The sequence below is a fragment of the Talpa europaea genome, assembly GCF_964194135.1.
Source record: "Talpa europaea genome assembly, chromosome: X".
NCBI lineage: Eukaryota > Metazoa > Chordata > Mammalia > Eulipotyphla > Talpidae > Talpa > Talpa europaea.
This window is the reverse complement of record NC_140081.1, coordinates 76,657,246-76,679,090: the sequence shown is the minus strand read 5'-3', so window position 1 is coordinate 76,679,090 and position 21,845 is coordinate 76,657,246.

Sequence of the window (21,845 nt, the reverse complement as noted above, 5' to 3'; positions counted from 1 at the left end):
GATGCCTAGAGGAAAAAATCTTTTTTCATTAACCATTGTTAATCCCATTACGACCCAGACAACACAATGAAGATATTGTCTCTCCTCTGTCCTCACCTTCATACTGCCACACCCTCTCTTCATGGCAGTTATTACCTCTATTAACAAGTAAAAATTAATACTAAATATCTATTGGAAACATTCACTACAAACTGATCCAATAGAAGGCCTACATTGAGGGCTTATATATTAATAAACATGTATTTCCATCCCACATACAAGTCAAGTGTTTGCTTACAGGAGCCAGCAGTATTGCAGGGGCAGAGTTGGCATTCAGAAAAGAAGCCAACCATATGATAATATCAATAGATGCTGAGAAAGCTTTCGACAAAGTGCAACACCCATTCATGATAAAAGCCCTTGAAATTCTTGGGATACAAGGAACATACCTCAACATCATAAAGGCCATCTATGACAAGCCAACAGCCAGTATCATTCTCAATGGTGAAAAGCTGAAAGCAATTCCATTAAGATCTGGAACAAGACAAGGATGTCCACTCTCACCACTGCTTTTCAATATAATACTGGAAGTCCTAGCCAGGGCAATAAGACAAGAGAAAGACATCCAAGGAATCCAAATAGGAAAAGAAGAAGTCAAACTATCACTATTTGCAGACGATATGATATTATACATAGAGAACCCAAAAATCTCCACAGAAAAACTAATTCAACTCATCAATCAATTCAGTAAAGTGGCAGGATACAAAATCAACACGCAAAAGTCAGTAGCCTTCCTATACACAAACAATAAATCTGAAGAAGAAGAAATCAAAAAAACCACCCCTTTTATTATCGAAACAAAAAAAAAATATTTGGGAATAAATCTAACAAAAGAGGTAAAGGACCTATACAAAGAAAACTATAAAACACTGTTAAAAGAAATAGAAGAAGACACAAAGAAATGGAAAGACATCCGCTGCTCATGGATTGGAAGAATAAACATTATTAAAATGGCCATCCTACCAAAAGCAATATACAGATTCAATGCTATTCCAATCAAAATCTCAATGGCATTCTTCAAAGAAATAGAACAATTATTGATGAAATTCATATGGAATCACCAAAAACCCCGAATAGCCAAAGCTCTACTGAAAAAAAAAAGAAGGAAATGGAGGCATCACACTCCCAGACTTCAAACTATACTACAAAGCCATAATCATCAAAACTGCATGGTATTGGAACAAGAACAGACATACAGACCAATGGAATCAAATAGAAAATCCAGAAATAAACCCACAGATTTATGGTCAACTAATCTTTGACAAAGGAGCAAAGACTATGCATTGGAGCAAAGAAAGTTTGTTCAATAAATGGTGCTGGGAAAACTGGGTCGCTACATGCAAAAGAATGACGCTTGACCACTACCTCACACCATACACAAAAATCAACTCAAAATGGATTAAAGAACTAGACATAAGACCTGAAACCATAAAATACATAGAAGGAAATATAGGCGAAACACTACGGGATTTGCACATCAAAGACATCTTTACAGACACATCACCCAAAGCAGTGATAGTGAAGACAAAGATAAACAGCTGGGACTACATCAAATTAAAGAGTTTCTGCACAGCAAAAGACACAATAACAAAAACAAAGAGAAACCCCACCAACTGGGAGAACATTTTTGCACCCAACACTAATGATAAAGGACTGATCACAAAAATCTGCAAAGAGCTGATGAGACTCAGCAACAACAAAGAAAATAATCCAGTCAAAAAATAGGCAGAAGAGCTAAAAAGAAACTTCTCTGAAGAGGAAATGCAAATGGCCAACAGACATATGAAAAAATGTTCAACATCACTTGTAATCAGGGAAATGCAAATCAAAACTACCATGAGATACCATCTCACACCAGTGAGAATGGCACATATTAAAAAAACTAGCAACAACAAATGTTGGCGAGGGTGTGGAGAAAAAGGAACTCTTCTGCACTGTTGGTGGGAGTGCAAACTGGTCCAACCACTATGGAGAGCTGTGTGGAGATTTCTGGACCTACTAAACATAGAGCTTCCATATGATCCAGCAATTCCACTCCTAGGTATTTACCCAAAGGACACAGAAACATCAATTCCAAAGAGCACTTGCACCCCTATGTTTACAGCAGCACTGTTTACAATAGCTAAGCTTTGGAAACAACCCAAATGCCCAAAAATAGATGACTGGATCAAGAAGATGTGGTACATATATACCATGGAATATTACTCAGCATTCAAAAAAGATAAACACATGCAATTTGCAGCAACATGGATGGCGCTGGAAGGGATCATGCTCAGCGAAATAAGCCAAAAAGAAAAAGAAAAATACCGGATGGTCTCACTCATAGCAGGAATCTAGAAAACTTAAATAAGGGGCCAGGAAAATGAATATAAGAAAGTGAAAATCAAAATCAACAAAAAACTTTGAACCAGAGACACTTTTTGGGGGGTGGGGGGCGGGAGGGGAAGGATTGGGGTCAGAATGGGGCGTTTGCAATTGTATGGGGGAATATAAAAATAAAATTTAATATTTAAAAAAAAAGAAAAAAAAGAAGCCAATGGGAGTGTGGGGGAAGCATACTGCTTTACTTACTAGGTTTAGCCATGCAGAACCTATTATCTTAGAAAAAATAATTCTGTACTACAGATTCAGTCTTTTATGGGAGGAGATATTGTACTTATTTCTGAGGGAGGCTCTTAGGTGGGTCTAGTTGGATCATCTGGGACGCAGAAAGGATTTGGGGAAATCAAATTTAAAAATCTTCCTAGAGATGGGTATTTACACAGAAGTTTCTCCTCATACACCCCAGCTGTTGTGAAAGGATAAGGCATAATTTTTTCTTAGAGTACAGTAATTGCTTATATGGGATTGGGTGTGGCAGGAAGAGGATAAGGAACTTTTGCATGCATGGGGACAACTCATGTTCTTTTCTGTTATGGGCCTCCAGAACAGATCCTGTCTTTTTGGAAGCAGAAATTTAGATAACAGTCCAATGAATATCCCTGTGAAACTCAGTAGTAGTACCTAACTCTGCTTTCTTACTGCTTAAGGAAGAGTTGAAAAAGAAAAACTGCTTTTAAGCCATTCATTTCTGAGTCATGTGCAGAGTTTGGAAGTGGTCTTGGTGTGGTTGGTTTGTGAATTTTATAGTCTAGGTTAGGATTTTTGTTTCCCTTTTCCTAACTTCTACCAGTTTATTTCATTGTGGATAGAGTTTAAATTTTGTTTTGACTTTGAGAGAGTTATAGATTCACGGGAACTTAAAAATATTGCAGAGAATTTGCATGTATTTTTCACCTAGTTTCTCCCAACTATGTATTTTTGTTCTGCTATTAATCATATTTATTTGATATAAGGCCTCTTTACTGTCTCAGTCCCCCAACACATATAGCATAGGGCGTTTGTGAACATTGATGTGTCCTAGGATGTTCCAAGATATGAGTATATAAATGATTACTTAATATTGTGTTAATGTAACCCGTTGCTTACATTATCACCTTGTGATTTTAGTTCATAGAGATAGAAATAAATGAAATAACAAAAATACAGGAACTGTCTTTCATTTAAAAAATTAATCTGGGGCCTCCCCAGTGGCGCAGCAGGTTGAGCGCAGCATTGTGAAGCTGTCCACAGCCTCTGCAGCGCCGATTCGATTCCCTGCTGGCCAGGGAGATTCCCACATGGCACAGCACACCTCTCCTGTCACACCCGCTGCTCCCGTCAGCAATGCATTCAGTCCTTCTGCCTGTTCTGCTCCCTGCTCTGTCTCGGGTGAATTATCTCACCCTCCTGAGCCTCTGGACTGTACCCCAGTGCTTGTATAAATAATAAAGAAATCTTAAAAAATTTAGTCAGTCATATATAATGTTAGGAATACAGGCTTCACCCTTCCATATGTGCACAAGATTCTCTTACCCTCCACCAAAGTTCCAGTGCCGATGTCTTATCCCCTTCCTTCCACTGTCCCCTCCTCTAAAAAACTCAAAAAAAAAATATAAAGACTATCTTAAGGCTGAGCATTTTCAAAGATTATTGCGTTCCTTGAAAATTTGACCTTATGTTAGGTGAGCAGCTTGCACATTACTGTGACTGAATGGTCTGGCATAGCTAAAACAATTTTTGAAAGTCAGGGTGATCAACCTCTTAAAGTAGAAATCTTATTAATGTCCCCTTTCATTGTTATGTAATAAAAGACTCCTTTCCTTGGTGACAGTGCTAACATTTTCAGATTATTTATGTTTGTGCATCTGTGCTCTAATTCCATATTATAACAGAGAGCTGATTATCAGGATCATCTTACTAATCTACCAGTCCTCTTTTATGAATTTATGACTATCCACTACTCCACTTTCTCAGTCCTTGTTGGTCTAGATTAATTAATCAGTGTCTGTGATTAATTTAAGAGAATTTATGAGTTATCTCTCTCTTAGTCAACTTAGATAAATTTCTCTAGGCCTAGTCCAACCAATTTATGACCAGCCCTGCTTCCAGAAGTAAATGGCTGCATTGTACATCTATCTGTTCCTTGGTTCCAAATCATTGGGTAGGGAAAAAAAAAAAGATGTTTCTGAATATGAGCAGAAATGTGTGCATGTGTATATGTGAAGGGAGTTAATGATGGTAGTGGGTGGGCTTACGTTAGTGTCACCACTTAAAGAAAACATGCTGGAGCTCAGGGGAAAATACAAAAAAAAATTTGAGAGCCATTGTTTTGTATTTTCTGCTATTTTGTTTGACAACATACTATTTCATTGAAATTATTAAAATGCTTCTATAAAAGTCTTCACTGTACATATTTAACTTTCACTCATGCATTTGAGGGTTTTTGTACATTTGTAGTTGTGACAGATTTAGGAGACTTTGCATGAGTGCACACACATACATGGGTAAGCTAGTCATTCAGTGGTAGGTACTGCATTCTGTGATTCAGTGATATCACGTATCAAATACTGAGGCAATGAACGAGGAATGTGCAAAATAATATTTCCTCTCAAACTTTATCATAAACATGCCCTCCCAATCAAACATAATAGGGGGATAATTCTGCTGTTTCATTGAAATCTGAGCTTATGTAGACATTGTATAAATCTTTTTTTGTCACTTTTTAAATTGAGGCACCATTAGTTTACAATGCTTTGTATGATTTAGAGATATAGGACCACACCCTTCAGGTGTAAAGCTTTTTAATGAAAATAAAAAGAAAGGAAACAAGGAAGAAAGAAGAATTCATTACTGAGGACTGTTGGACAACAAATGTTAAGGTGTTTCTCCACTTTCTAACTTCCCTTCACTAACAAATATCTTTGAGACAGCTTCATTTATCTCTGCAGTTTTCAAGGTTGGGTATGTAAGAGGTATTCCCTGCACACTTACCTGCAGCAGTATTTCTTGTGTGAATAGCTGTCTTCTCACCAATAATGCAAAGTAATAAATTGGAGACATGAAGTTTAAATTTGGAACCAATTTTTCTAATAGGCAAGCACTGGATATATGAGAATCCCTTGGATGTTCTTGAAATCTTAACAGTCTACCTTCCTTTACCCTATCTAAAGCTCTAGCCCTCAGACATAATCATTCTATCTTGATTCTTTTTCCTTCCTCCTTCTCCTTTCTAGTCTTCTGACTGTAGTTTATAAGAGTAATGACTACAAATATTTTTCAGTTCTGTTTAAGTGTCCCTGAAGAACTAGTTGTGTCCTGGGGCACAAATTATCAAGAAGAATCTGGTGAGGCTTCCTAGAAGAAAAGTATAGATTTCAGGGTTTATGACTCTGATTCAACATATGGCAAGATCCTTAAATTACTGGAAAACTGGATAATTAGTTTCAGTCATAATGCTTTTGGGACTAATGTCATGGTGTTTTAGACATTTTTAGACTATAAGAGACCCTAGAGACTAAACAATCACTTTCAGAGTGGGAAAGAAACTTAAATATCATGTAGTCCATAATACACAATTTATATTTGAATTCTTCCCTAGCTGCCCTATCCAGAAGTTTCTAATCTCTTGCTTAAAAACCTTCAGTGATAAGGAGTTCACTATTTCTTGGTTATCTATAGCTTCTTTGGATTATCCTTGCTTATCCTTGTAACATTTTGCTTATATTGGTCCAAAATCTGCACTGTAGATACCATTTATTATTTTTCTCATTCTAACTTCTTGAGGATACACAAAACACTCTGTTCTCCCTTCTACACAACAGTCCTTCAACTATTTGATAACTTTGATCTTTTTCTTGAGACCTCTTTTCTTTAGGCTCTGTTTCTTATATGACAATGTTTTATTTCTTTTTACTTTGCTTGTGGTTACTACCTTTTGAAAGCATGGACACTGGTATTCTATTTTATATATAAAAGTGAAGGTAAAGAGGGCCTCCCGGGTGGCACAAGGGTTAAGTGTCAGCACTGTGAAGCTATAGGCAGCCACTGCAGCACAAGTTCCCACATGGTGCAGCAGACCTTTCTTCTCGCCTGCTGCTCCCCCCAGCAGTGTGTTTCGTCCATCCACCTGTTCTGCTCCCCGCTGTCTCTGGTGAATTCTCTCACCACCCTACACCTCTGGCCTATCCGCCAGCTCTTGTAATCAAAAATAAATAAATATTTTTTAAAAAGTGAAGGTAAAGATACCATCTAAAATGGGTAGGTTAAGAAGGTAAATTAACTGTAGAATCCACAATTATGTCTACCAATAAAAATGTGACCAGCAGGGTTACTTTAGGAGGTGATGATGGTAAGGGGTGAGTAGAGAGGAAATGGGCTAGCAGAATGAATGAATTATATACTGATAAGAAGCTGTTATATTATCTTAAAAGGTTATATATCCAGGAAGATGTATAAGCACATAGTTTGAGATTTGGTGATAACCAGCATGAAAGCCCCTAAGAGAAATGATTACTACTCTGAAACTGAGACTAAGGGTGAGTAGAGACATAGTTCTTTTTTTCCTTTTGTGCTGTTCTGCATTGCTTGAATCTTCATTACCATGGGTATAAACAGTTGTGCTATGCCAGGTATGCAATTTAGAAACAAAAACAATCTCTGGAAGAACAGTTTTTTCCTTATCATTTGGCCACTAAACCTCACTTAATCTGAATAATTTGTTTTTCATTCAGGAAAATCTGAACTGATGCAAAGCTGTTTATAATCTTCATTGTTGCAGTGTAGTATGTATATTCATAAATTATACTCCAGAAATATTAATGTGTTTGAGTAGGGATGCTATTCCAGACCAGTTTGGGTGTGCTAAATCCTGAAAAACTTTCAATTTTTGAAACAAGTCTGGTCCTAGTGTTTCAGCTATAGTATCATGAGCCTATAACACTTTTTGATAATAATAAAAAAGAATGGTAGAGCTCAGAAACTGTACATAATATTTAGTGTGCAGGTAATAGCAGAGCCCAGTTAATTACCTCCCTTAGATTAGATTTCATACTTTTATTCATGCTGTCTAACAATAATCACTTTACTTGTTTCAGTGTTTGTACCATGTTTACTGAATCATTCTGAGCTTATTGTCAATTAACTCCTGAAGACTCCTTCACAAGAGTCACTGTTCCTAAGCTATATTCCCAAGAGTAATATAGAGATGAATGTGTATTCATTAGTGTTGTTATAAATAACAAGCTCCCTGGTGCACTTAAAATATTATTCAATATACCAAGGTATGATAATCCATAAAAGTTTTCAATAATGTGGTTACTGCATTGTCATTACCTTAAGGTAGTACATTATGCTTAGTATGTTGAATAAAGTATGCTTAATTTCTAATTTTTTTAAATTAATGTTACATTGTAACATAAATTTCAGATGTGCATCATTAAAAATGAATATCTGTATATACTACATTAAATTCACCTCTAAAAGTCCAACTCTTCACCATACAATTGACTACTCTTACCCAATTTACCTACCCCTCCCTGCCCATCTGGTAACCTATAATTGGTTTCATTTTCTAAAATTTTGTTTTAGTTTTAATTAATTCATTTGTCATTTTGATTTCTTTTATATGGCACTTATGAGTGCAATCATTTGGTGTTTGTCTTTCTCTGACTTATTTTGCTAATCATAATCCCCTCTAGGTTCATCTGTGTTGTTGCAAATGGCAGGATTGCATTTTTTTTTAACAATAGAGTAGTATTCCATTGTGTATACATATATACATACCACAACTTCTTTATCCAATCTTCTGTTCATGGGCACTTAGGTCTTGGCTATTGTTAATAGTGCTGCTGTAAACATGGGAGTGCATATATCTCCTTGAATTAGTGTTTTTGTAAAAAAAAAAAAAAAACACTAGAAAGAAGTGGGATAACTAGATCATGTGGAATTTATTTTGTTAATTTTTTGAAGAATCACCATACTGCTTTCCATAATGCGGCACCAATTTTCATTCTCACGAATAGTGTACAAGGATTCCCTTTTTTCCATATAATCTCCAACACTTCTTGTTTCTTTTCTTGGGTAATATCCATTCTCACAAGTGTGAGGTGTTGTTTTGGTTTGCATTTCCCTGAAAATAAGAGATGATGAACATCTTTTTGTGTGCCTGTTGGCCATCTCTGTGTCTTCTTTGCAGAAGTATCTCAATTTTGAATCCTGAATCTCATAGTTTCTAAAGATGTCACCTTGGGAAAGTCAATTTAGCCTCTCTGAGCTCATTTTCTTCATCTATAAAATGGACTTTATAATACTAAGTGAAGAATTGTTCTATATTCTTGGCTTGTAGTAGATGCGCAAAAAGGTAGGTATCACTATTCTAAATAATAACAGCAATAACAACATGGAGCAGTGGATCCAGGTTTTTGATTTTTTTGCTGTAGCATTGGTTTACAGCATCTTATGTGATTCAGAGGCAGAGGAGTGCACCTCTTCAGCTGCATGTCCTCACTCTACCCTTAGTATCAAGACACCATACTGTACACCATAATCCATTGTGCTTCTCTCCCCACTGTATTGTCTTTTCTTCATTGTAACCATAATCCCACAGTTGTCTAGGGTTTATTGTTAGTTTGAATTTCTGACCCTTTGTTTTCTTTCTCTTTATTCTACATATAGTGAAACCACCCAATATTTGTCTTTCTCCTTCTGACTTGCTTCACTTACATTATCCCTTCCAGTTCCATCCATGTTGTCAAAAATGGCAAACGTTCATCTTTTTTCATAGCTATGTTGTATTCCATTGTGTATGTATACCACATTTTTCTAATCCATTCCTCTATCCTCTGCACATAGGTTGTTTCCATACCTTGACTATTGCAAATAAGCTGCAAAGAATATAGGAATGCATATATCCCTTTGAATTAGTGTTTTTGCATTCTTTGGATAAACCTAGGAGTAGAATTGTTGGATTATGTGGTAGATCTATTTTTAATATTTTGAGAACCACCCACACTGTTTTCCATAGGGACTGACCAGTTTACATGCTCCACATCCTTGCTAATATTTGTTGTATCTGGTCTTTTTGATATGGGCCATTCTGATAGGTGTGAGGTGTTATCTTATTGTGGTTTTGCTTTGCATTTCCCTGATGAGAAGTGATGATGAGCATTTTTTTATGTGCCTGTAGGCCATCTGTATGTCTTCTGGTTCCAGGATGTTGTGTGTATTAATAGTTCATTACTTTTTATTGCAGAGCAGTGTTCTGAATATACCCGTTTGTTTAACCATTCACCAGTTGGATGTCATCTGGGTTATTTCCAGTTTGAATCTATTATGAATAAAAATATTATAAATATTTATGTACACGTGTTTGCATAAACATAAGTCTTTATTTCTCTGTGATAAATTTCCAGTGGTATGATTATTGGTTTGTATGTTAGTTGCATATTTAGCTTTTTAAGAAACTGAAATGCCATTTTTGAGTGACCACCCCCCCGTCCTACATTTCCATTAATAGTGGCTCTGTTTTCTCAATACCTTTCCCATTATTTGACGTTGTGCCATTTTTAAAAAATGTATACATATATGCTTAGTGGTCTTGTTGTGGTTTTAATTTGCTGGTAATGATGTTGAACATTTTTTTTATTTGTTTATTTGCTTTCAGTGTTTATACTCCTTACTGAAATATCTACCCTTGCCTTTTGCTCATTTTCTAATTGAATTGTTTCTTTTTTTTTTTTTACTGTTGACTTTGAGAGTTCTTTATTTATTTTAGATACTTGTTCTTTGATATGTGGATTGCTGATATGCTATCCCAGTCTGTACTTTATATTTTCATTCTGTTATTAGTCTTTCATAGGACAAAAATTTTTAATGAAATCCAATTTTATCAATTTTCCCTTTTATGTATCATACTTTAGGTGACACATTAAACTCCTTACCTATGCCTAGATCTTTTTGTTTATTTGCTGTCAGTGTGTATCCTACCCCCTGTGTCACTGGAAATCACACAGGAAGCAGGAATGCCCACCTCAGCCAAGTGGGGAATCCAGATTTATACGTGCACCTGACATTGACAAGGTTGTACCCACCTGTCCCCGTTCCTTCACATGTTGATGGGCATTTGGTAATGCCAGAAATTTTCAAGTAAAACAACTAAAAAAATTTAATTATTTAAATAATGCTGGAATCTCAATTAAATACACAGTTTCAAAATTTCAATAACATGTTGCCCATAATAGCAAGCACCAGGAATATTGAGATGAATGATAAAAGATAATAGGTGTTAATAGTGTAAAAATAGAAGTGCTAGAATTATCAAAAATTCTAAAACAGCCCTAATAAAAGTATGTTCTCAAACAAGCATGTGTTTTAAACAAATGCAAAATAGAGTTTCAGTAAAGAAATAGGAAGTAGCAGTGAAAAATGCAAAATATAAAGAAGATCCTAATGGCAATTGTAGAGTTGAAAATCAGAGCAAGAAGAAAGAAGCTCAGTAGAAGAGCATAATAGTAAAATGGATGAGACAAAGGAAGAATGAGTGAGTTGGAGGCCAGAATAATAGAAAACAGCCCAAGGTTTTTAATTGTACTTATTGGAAAAATTGGGAAGAGTACATCTATTTTATAGTTCTGGTTATGGAATTGACTAAGTAATTTTGTCCCTAATATTTGCTCATGGTAAATAAAAACATGCCTACAGAAAGATTTACGCATGAATCGTCATAAAAGCCTTACTCATAGGGGTAAAAAAATAAAACCTACCAAATGCCCGTCAACATGCTAAGGAATAAGTAAATTGTGATATTTTCATAATATTGAGTATTATTTAAAAATTGAAAGTTCTGCCTGGTAATACAAATTACGAGAAAAAGTTCAGCAAAATATGATCATTTAGACATACTGGTGGAAGATATAAATTATAATTGTTTATGAAGCAAATGAAACATAGTTAAATGAATTGAAAATGCATTTTCATTTCTACATACTCTAGAAAGCCTTGTGAATGTATACAAGATGTGTACAAGGATGATTAATATAGAACTATTTGTAGCAGACAGAAATCAGTAGGAGGTTAGATGAATTGTGACATATTGGGGATTTATATCTAATTATCTTATGAGTTGAAGTAAAAAAGTTATCCTTGGGTGAGAAAAGTTAGCTGTAGTTTCATATGTAAATTACGCTAGTTGTATAAATTTTGAACCACACAAAACAATTCTACAGCTAGTTTTTTTATTGAATAAATTTGACATGTAACTGTGTTAATTTAAGGTATACAATGTTATATATATAGCAGTAATGCCTGTAATTTACAGGCATTGTAATATTTATCACTATGGCTTATTTACTACTTATTACATGTTTTTATCCTTGTATAGCATCAAGCTTATCTACCTATCCTCTACCCCTTGATAACTTCCATTTTACTGATATTTTACCAATTTGACTTCTTTAGAAGCTTCTAGTCTTTGGAGGAACAATATAAAGGAACTTAAATACAAAGGATCTCTCCTTTTTTAAAGTGTTTTTCCAGGTTTCATTTTCATAGACATTTTCTACATTCTCTGTAATATATTTTCATTTTTCATAATCCAAAAGGGATGGCGTTAGGAAATTATAGCTAGATATGGCTTTCCAAAAAGAGAAAAACACATGCAAAGATGATGAGGTGTTCTTGGGAAACTGTAAGAAGTTTGTAACGCTGTGTGAAGGGCACATAAGCCTTGAGTCGCAGGTAAAGGACAGATCATGAAGGACCTTGTATGCCATGCTGAGGGACAGGTACATTTTTCTTGAAGGTAATGGAAAAGCAATAAAAGCTTTGAAGAATGGGAGTTGCAGGAATGTATGTGTGCACTGAAGACATTTTTAAGTGCTCTGGTATTACGGGCATGAGAAGAGAAGGGCCTCAAGAAGGGGCAACACAATCTATTTTCACAAATAACTATAAATGCTAAAAGTAAAGTCTTGTTGGCATACAGGCTCTGTGAGGGCAGGAAGCCTGGCATTTCTTTAGTGTGTGTCCCAGAGTAGAGTAATGTGGATGAATAGATATTAAGTAGTTAGAGTGGCTGCCTGCTAGGAGAGTTCACAGTTAGGCTCTTTTATGTAGGAAATTTTATTTCAGTGACGTGATTTTCTTGGTGGTAGGTTTAGATATGTGTGATAGCTCTGGACTTCTTATTTGATGTCTAACAGCCTGAATGTTCACTTGCTTGACTGGGTTTATTATACTCCATTCAATTAAAGTGACAGTTCTTTACATTAAAACATCAGCCAGATCATTTGGTGGATTAAACAAATTTATATTTTTACAAATATTTTACTCAAATTGGCATAATAGCCTATCTTGGTTGTGTGAACTGAAACAAAAGTTCACTGGGTAAACACTGAGAAACACTGTTTTGTTTTATGCATATCTAGAAAGATACAGAATTCATGTCTGGGAGATTAGGCTCTTCTATGCTTGTTTGTATTACATTTGATCCAGGTAATTCTAAGATTTTGAAAATAGAAGAAAATCTCAGTGAAATTTGTCACTGACTGTTAAAAATATATGGAATGTATGTAGGCTAGTTTACACTAAAATAAAATTTAAAAATATTTGGAAATAGATCATTTCTACTGTCAGCTGATCAGTTAATGTTTGTCCAGTTTGGGGCTAGATTCTAAAAATTGGCATGTTAAATCTGAGAAAGAGTCATCTTCAAAATCAGTGTGATAATTCTTCATTTGCAATGTTACCATGTAATATAATTTATATAGCTATAGTGTATGGGCACATGTATATACACAGATATACACATGCATATGTGTATGTATATATGTATGATATATATTTTTTCCTGATACATAGGAGACATCCAATTAATGCTATTCTTTTCTTCTTTCCACCTTCAATGAAAACTTGGCAGATGCTTGTGGAGACACAAGTTAAATAACCAGACATGATTTTTCTGTGCAGAGAAATTTTTAAAATATAGCTTAAAAGTTTAAAAAGTCACAATCCAACTATGCATAGTTATTTTAATAATTTAGTGTCTTTTCTCTTCCAAATTAAACAAAATATGTGTCTGTGTATGTGCTTGTAGGATGGATCACCCTGTGTATATTATCTTATTGCCTGATTTGTTTTACTTAATTATCTATTGACCATATCTTTTCATTTCACTAAATATTATTTCTCAGTGGGTAGATCATTTCCTATTCTTCTACAGACCTTTTTCATAATGTCTTGTATTCCATTGTTTTACAGTATGAAAGAACTCCTTCACTTTCCTTTTATGCCTCCACCATTTACTTTGCTTTTGAATAACTAAATGAACTTTCCCGAGGAAGAAAAAAAATTCTACCACCAAATGTCAGTATTGAAGAATTTTATGTAGCTATATTGCATTTAACTTATGGAGTGACTATGGACACATTCAAGAAGTTAGTATGTAATGTTAATAGTACTTGGAATATTTAATGCTAATGAATAATACCGATTTTTGAGTACCTATTATGTGCCAGATAGAATATTAAATCTTTACATAGATTTAATACTTTTACTGTATCACACATGCTGTTTGTAAACCTATTTTAAGAAACTGAGATGAGGTTAAATTACTTACCCAAGGTCACATAGCTAGTAAGAAGTGTGTAAATATGGATTCCAGTGTAGGCATCCTGTAGACTTAACTCCTGACACTATATCATATGTTACCCAACTCAGTGAAAATCAGAAAGTCGGAGAACAGGATCTGACAATTTCACAGTTCTTCCATTTTACCAATCCTTCCATAGCCACAAACATTTCATCTTTCAGCACTTGCTATATTTCAATCATGTTCTCAGATGGTAGTAAAATCTAGAATTGCTAATTCCACTGTGGAGTGTGCATGTTTCTCTGTGTGTCTGCATGCTGTCCCTCTCAGTGTTAACAGTCTTTGATTTTTTTTAAAAGATTTATTTACTTATTTATTTATACAAGCACTGGGTACAGTCAGAAGCACAGGAGAGTGAGAGAATTCACCAGAGCCAGAGCAGGGAACAGAACAGGCAGACTGACAAAATATACTGCTGAGGGGAGCAGCGGGTGCAGCAGGAGAGGTCTGCCGCACCATGTGGGACCCTCGCTGGTGGCCAGGGATTAAACCAGTGCTACAGAGGCTGCAGGCAGCTTCACAGCCCAGAGTTCAACCGCTGTGCCATGAGGGGAGGCCCCAGTCTTTGATTTTTAAAAGGGCATCTAGAGTGTAGATTCTTCAGATCAGTGTTCTCAGTGTAGAGGTGAGGCAACTCCTGAAAAGTGTCCACAAATGTAGGGTATGGAAATCGCTTCCCACTTCTGCACAGGCTCATAATTTCAGAGTTGCTTACTTTTTTTATTTATAATTGTTTTGTCACGACACAGTTCCCAAAGCTGCATCTTAATTTTGCTCTTCTCTCTCAGCTGGCTATCCTATCCCCCAAGTCCTCTCTTTCAGTCAATGATCTGTGAATGAACACTTCCATTCACTGGGGGAGATCACTGTTTAAAAGTTATGCTATGGTTAATCTCTTTGTCAAGACAGAATCCAGTAATGAGAATAATCACTCCCAAATTGATGTTTTTGAAATTTGGATTTTTTTTGGTATATTATTGTCTTAAAGTAGTCCCATCTGCAGTCTGTGTTGAAGGCACAGCTGTCAACCATAGGAAAGACAAAGGAAAGCTGGAAATGGAGGTGAATGCACTTGGGTTGAGTGTTTCCACCAGGGGAAAGAACAGTTTGTATTGGCACTCATTCTAGCCACATCATTGAAAGAAAAGTGATTTTATGAATATTCTTTTTGAGTAGTATAAAATTATGTTGACTCCCAAAGTAAGTCTGAAATCATCTCTCTCATAGTAAAGTAATGGCTTGTCTCATTTGAGTTTAAAATATTTTTTTTCTAAGATGCCTTTTGCTTTCCAGATCTCTAAGAAAGGAGCATGAATCCTCTGCATAAAATGCAAGATGGGGAAAATAATATATTATAGCACCCATTCTCTGCAGACCATTGTATTTGTCTACTTTTTATGTCAACTGGCTGAAGTAAGCCTCATTATCATCAGGGAAGTTAGATAAATTACCCCAGTCACAGAATTAGTAAGTGCAAAAGAATAAACTCTATGTAGAAGTGAACCAGATTAATGCATAATAGTAATATCAGCAAATAATTACTGAGAGCTAACCATGTACTGAACACTGTGCAATATTTCAAAAATATAAAAATCAAGTGTTGAAGATAGGTTGAAAATTAAGCTCAACCAATGGAATATGTGCACTGGGAATCCCCTCCCCTCCAAAATAACGAAAAAAGCTAAAATCAGTTTAGCACTTACTAAGTACTAGGCCCTAGTAAAGTATTTTATGTTCATTGTATACTCATTCAATCTTCACAGCAGTACTTTGAAGGAGCTTTACTATCTACTGGGAGAAGCAGATAATAATCAAATAATTTCATAAATAAATTAAACAGCAACTGTAAGAAGTCTTAAAAATGGCTATAAGAACATATAATTAGGGGATTGCCCTACTCATGAAGATCAAGGAAGACTTTCCTAAGGGAGTGAGTAGGAATGGGGAATTAATATGTGCAGAAACTCGTAAGAGGGGGAGAGTACAAGGCTTTTGGAAAGCTGTGATTATAGACAGCTTCTGTATGCTGTCCACACAGACAGAATGGATAAGCATGAGTGTTGTGTCCATGGAGGGTGGGGAGTGATGGAAGGGCCAGATCATGTGGTGAGCATGTGAAGAATCTTGGACCATCAAAGGCCAGTAAAATACTTTAAAGAGGAGGCTGAGCTGTTCAAATATGTGTTTTGAAGCAATAACTCTGGCTAATTTAGACTATATTAGAAAAGGAAGACAGTGGTGCAGGGACAACAATTAGGAGATGATTATATTCATTCAGGCAAAAGGTTAGCCTGACAGCTTGGACCAATTGGTTGTGTTAAATGTGGAGTCATTTTGATTGATTCAAGATGTATTTATTGGTGATAAGGGACAAAATTCGTAATGTATTAAATTTGGCGCATGAATGTTAGTAATTACTCTGTTATAAAGCAAATTGTTTTCTTCAAATTCTTACTCCAAAGTGACAATTTTTGGAGCTAGCACATCTAGGGATTTAACCAAGGTTACAGAGGGTCATAAACATGGGGACCAAATCCATTAGGACTGGTATCCTTACAAGAAGAAGAAAGACACACCAGGGATGCGTGTGTACAGGACATCCATGTGAGGACACAGAGAGTAGGTAACAACTTGCAAGTCAAGGAAAGAGGTTTCTGGAGAAATCAAAGTTGCCAGCATCTTGATCTCAGATTCCTAGCCTCCAGAACTATGAGAAGTAAACACTACTATTTAAGCCACCCAATCTGTAGTATTTTGTTATGACTGAGCTGACTGATACATACCCCTAGGTTTCTGGTTTGAGCGACTGAATTGTTACATGATGGGTGCAATTACTAAGATGAAGCACAGCAGAAGAGCTCCAGGTTATAGGAAAAGATGAAGAGATGGAGACATATGAGTTTAAAATAACTTAACCTGTGTTCCCCAAACCAGTCCCTGACTGATTCCAAGCCCCAAGTTTAACCAGTATTCTAGCATTGCGTAACTAGCGCAGAAAAAAATTCAGTCCACTGTGGGACCTAGAGCTAAATTATAATTTTAATTTTTAAAAGTGAGTTTCCTGTTTAATTATATAATTTTATATAATTATATATTATATGTATATATTATATGTATTGTATATATAATTATATAATGGAAAAGAAAAGTTATCTGGACAAATAGGTGTTCCTGCCTTTGGTATCACTGCCCTATTAACATGAACCTAGATTTGCCTAGCTTCAGAGAGTGTAGCCCCAAAACTGAACATGACTTTTTATCATGGAAGTGGGGGAATCTTCCTTCTGGTTGATGCCCTTCTCAACACTGCTAACCGTTGGTAATATGGTTGTGACCTTTTTGAAGCATCCCTATCCCTTGAAGGCTGTACTCCTAAAACACAGCTGCCAGATATTATGAACCAGATTGCACATAACCCCAACAAAGTATGGGAGAAGCTGTGGCTAATACTGGATAATGTAGTGGAACAGCTCTATGAGTTTTGAATTCTGCCTACTTTTTCAGCCAACACACACACACACACACACACACACAGAGTATATCAAGTGTTATTTCTTTCAAACTGTCACACTATGGAAGAGAAAACATTTGACATTGGGGTATATGACTTTCTTTTATTGTGTTCTAGAGTCTCTGGTGCCTGGAACTTCCAATCAGATTCTTCCATGCTAGGATATATAGTTCATAAGCTATGTCCCAAGATGAAATCCTTCTGTGTTACTTTATTCTATGGCAAAATAACCTGTTTTCTCCGTGACTCTGTCTAGCATACCAATAGATATTGGGAGCTTATCTGATAACTATCACTAATGTCAATAGTGGTGACTAGTAAGCCCTTTTCTGTGTTTTGTTATTCATGGACTATAGTTGCATTTAGTTATAGGATATTCATTTACTTCACTGTCAAAAAAGTGACTTTAATGATGGCAATTCTATGAATAGGGCTTTTGGGTACTGTTTTAAGCGATTACCAGGATTAGTTTGAAATAATACCAAGGCTACGTTGGCTAACAGGGCATTCTATTGGTTGTGTTAGGCGTAACATTTACCCTATTATAGAATACCATTATAAATTCTTCAGTACCTGGAAACACAATTTTGGGGGAAAGAGGGAAGAAGAACATATGACTCATCTGTTGATACCATTTCTCAGCTACAAAATGTTCAAATCTCTAATCATGCCTCAACATGTAGAAGTTTGGCAGATTATTGATATATTCCTGGTATAAAATGGAAAGAGAACACATATAAAATACCTGACATACAGGCTGCCACATTCTGTTTTCATACCAGTGGGAGTGAGTGCTTATCAATGATGATATTCTCTACCATTGAATCCAGAGAAAACTTCAAAATCTAATCCTGTGCAATGGCCAGGATTAGAACAAAGTTGACCCATGAGATGAAACCTATTTGCCACTTCTAGCCCATATGGTCTCCAAGATATCTTCCAGTTATTTCTTGGTAATGGCTTTTGAACATTGGGTTGCATCTCATGAACAGCATTTTACAATTTACAATAGCTAAGCTTTGGAAACAGCCCAAATGCCCAAAAATAGATGACTGGATCAAGAAGATGTGGTACATATATACTATGGAATATTACTCAGCATTCAAAAAAGATAAACACATGCAATTTGCAGCAACATGGATGACGCTGGAAGGGATCATGCTCAGCGAAATAAGCCAGAAAGCAAAAGAAAAATACCGGATGGTCTCACTCATAGCAGGAATCTAGAAAACTTAAATAAGGACCAGGAAAATGAGTAACTATAAGAAAGTGAAAATCAAACTCAACAAAAAACTATGAACCAGAGACACTTTTTGGGGGTTGGGGGGCGGGAGGGGAGGGATTAGGGTCAGAATTGGGGGGTTGCAATTGTATGGGGAATATAAAAATAAAATTTATTATTTAAAAAAAATAAAAAAAAACAAAAAAAACCCAAAAAGTGTTAGGGAGGGTGTGGAGAAAAAATTGGAATACTCATACAATGTTGGTGGGAAAAAAAAAAGAGAGAAAGGCAATGATCTAAAAAAAGAAGAGGGCCTCCCCTGGTGGCGCAGTGGTTGAGCGCTGGGCTGTGAAGCTGCCTGCAGCCTCTGCAGCACGGGTTCCATCCCCGCCCGTTGGCTAGGGTCCCACATGGCGCGACAGACCTCTCTGGCTTCCTGCTGCTCCCCTCAGCAGTGTACTTCGGTCCTTCTGCCTGTTCTCCCCACTCTGGCTCTGGTGAATTCTCTCGCCCTACCGCGCTTCTGACTGTACCCAGTGCTTGTATAAATAAATAAATAAATAAATAAGTCTTTTTTTAAAAAAAAAGAAGAGAACCTCTTTAGGGATATAGAGAAAATGAGTGAGAGAACCCACTGGTGCTAACTTTTTGCATATAACCATCAGACAGTTTCCTAAGTTATGGTATTATGTTTACTATGAACACCTATAATTACTGTAATTAGCATCACTTTTGAATTGAGAATTAGAAAAACTTAGGAAAAAAAACAAATTTATTTTGAAAATGGAGAGATAGTTGGCAGAACCTGTCAGAATAGCCCCATGAGATAAAGGACAGAGAAAAGAAGGTAAGGAATGATCTGGAACATGGGATAACTGGAAGGGAAAATATGAAAAACTGCAATGGGAAGTCAAGGGTGATACGAAGTCACTGAACTTTTTAGAGGTTGGTAGGCATGCACAAGGCAGTGTCCTCAATTAGAGACACACTTCTTTGTTTGCCAAGCCCCCCCCATCTGCTTGTGTTACTGAATGACTTCAGAGGGGTCCTTTAGTGGTTATGTTCCCTCACTGGATAGAAAATTGTGAGCCTCCGAAAGCTATTTACCAGGATTGCATTGACTGGCAAGGTATTTTATTGGCCTTAAGCCATGCGTTTTTTCAGTTTACAGCTCCACTGAATCTCAGCCTCCACCCCCAGGAGGTTTGTGTCCATGTGATCTGGGGGACAATGGAAGAGTAGCTGTGCTTATACACTTTTCACAAAGAGAGCCAAACATGGGTGTCAGAGTCCATTTACATCTCAAGAACATGTCACCAAAGGAAGTAAATGTAATCACTGTAATTTAAAGAGGATCTAATTAACACATTTGTTAGATAACTATGGCGACTTTACAATTACATCCTAATTAATGAATAATATCCTGTGTGTTCATAGGGAGAATGTGACTGAAATTAAGTTGATAATGAAAAAAAGGGGTTGCAATGACCTGAATCTTGCCAGTAAGCAAACAGCCTGTCCACTCACCAGGGTAAAGCTGTGTTTTTTAGATCATACATTCTTATTGAATATCTTCCTCTAAGCCTGGAGAATAATATGTATTTTCATACTAATCCTATATTAAGATAATAATATGCCTATGTCATTAGCAATGCTGACTATGGCAGTTTAAACAACTGTAGCTACATAAAAATATGAGGAAGTCAAAATTACACCCGTGAAGGCCACAATTGGGTTTTCCTTAAAAACTGATATTGTCTGGTATCTGAATGTACTTGTTATTTGAGGATGGACTATTTTTATTATGATTGTCTACTGGGAAATGACCCATTTTTTAAGGTAAAGTACAGTACAAAACTCAAATGTATCAAGAGAATGCAATATATATGGCTCAATTCATTTGAGGAGTATAATATTTAAATAGAAAGATTAAATGATTGTCTATTTTAGGAATGAAGGAAGGCTAATCTAAAAGAAGGGTTAATGTTTTATAGAAAGTATAGTAGTAACACATTGAAAGTTTTTGTTCTTGAAGTGTCAATAAATGTCAGTCCCTGAAATGCTTAATAGAATCCCAATGAGCACGATACTAAGTTTGTGTGTTAGACAGTGAAAAGGAAAACACAGAGATAAGAGCATTTATTCCCATTTTCTAGAAAAGGAAGCTGAGGAACTAAGAAAGTCATTATAGAAGCAGAGGAAAACACCATAACGCCAGTATTTAATATTGTGGATTGCTTTTCTGTGTAGTGTATAAAGGATTTCAGTCAGATCCTAGCCAGTCTGGCACAACTGGAAAGGCAGAACAGAACACTTCTAAGTTGAAGAACAGAATATGAGTTGCTCCATACCTCCCTGTCATTCCCCTGTTCTCCTTTCGGGATTGCTGGGAGGATGTGATATGATAGGGACATTTTAAGAGGGGCAGACTCCCAGCTAGGCAGGATTCATTGCAGAAGGGAACATATGTGCAAAGATAATAAACAATTTCAACCTATTTTTATCTGAGACATTCATGAACACACACACACACACACCCTCACACTCACATGCACACTCACACTATATCCCTGGCGTGATTAGGTTGACCAATGGCAACAGTATCTAAGTGGCATCGTACGCAGGGGAAAATATATAGGTGGTTTGAAGTCCGAGGATAACCTAACAGAGAGGGTCCTTTAATGACCTGGCCAGCCAAGGCCCATTCCTTTAGATTCAACTTTCTGGGAGTAGCAGTTATCTACTTCCATGTAATACAACTAATCTGAGGCCTTTGTTAGATGCTGCAAACTGAAGCAGGTGACTAGCCAACAGATCTGACCCAGAATGAAAAGTGGTAGGGACACAATTTTGCAACCATAGTGAGCCAGGCTTCTGGCCGACATGGATTAGCTAATATTATGAACTCTTACAGAACAGGTAGCTGAAGAATAGGAATTTAGGTTCCTTAGCTCTATTTATCCTCAGGTTGTTGTATCCCTCTTTGCACTTTACTGTAAACTATTTTAAGGATGGGACTGTATAATTTTTTATTAATTTTTTTTATTTTTAATTTTTTTAAGATTTAT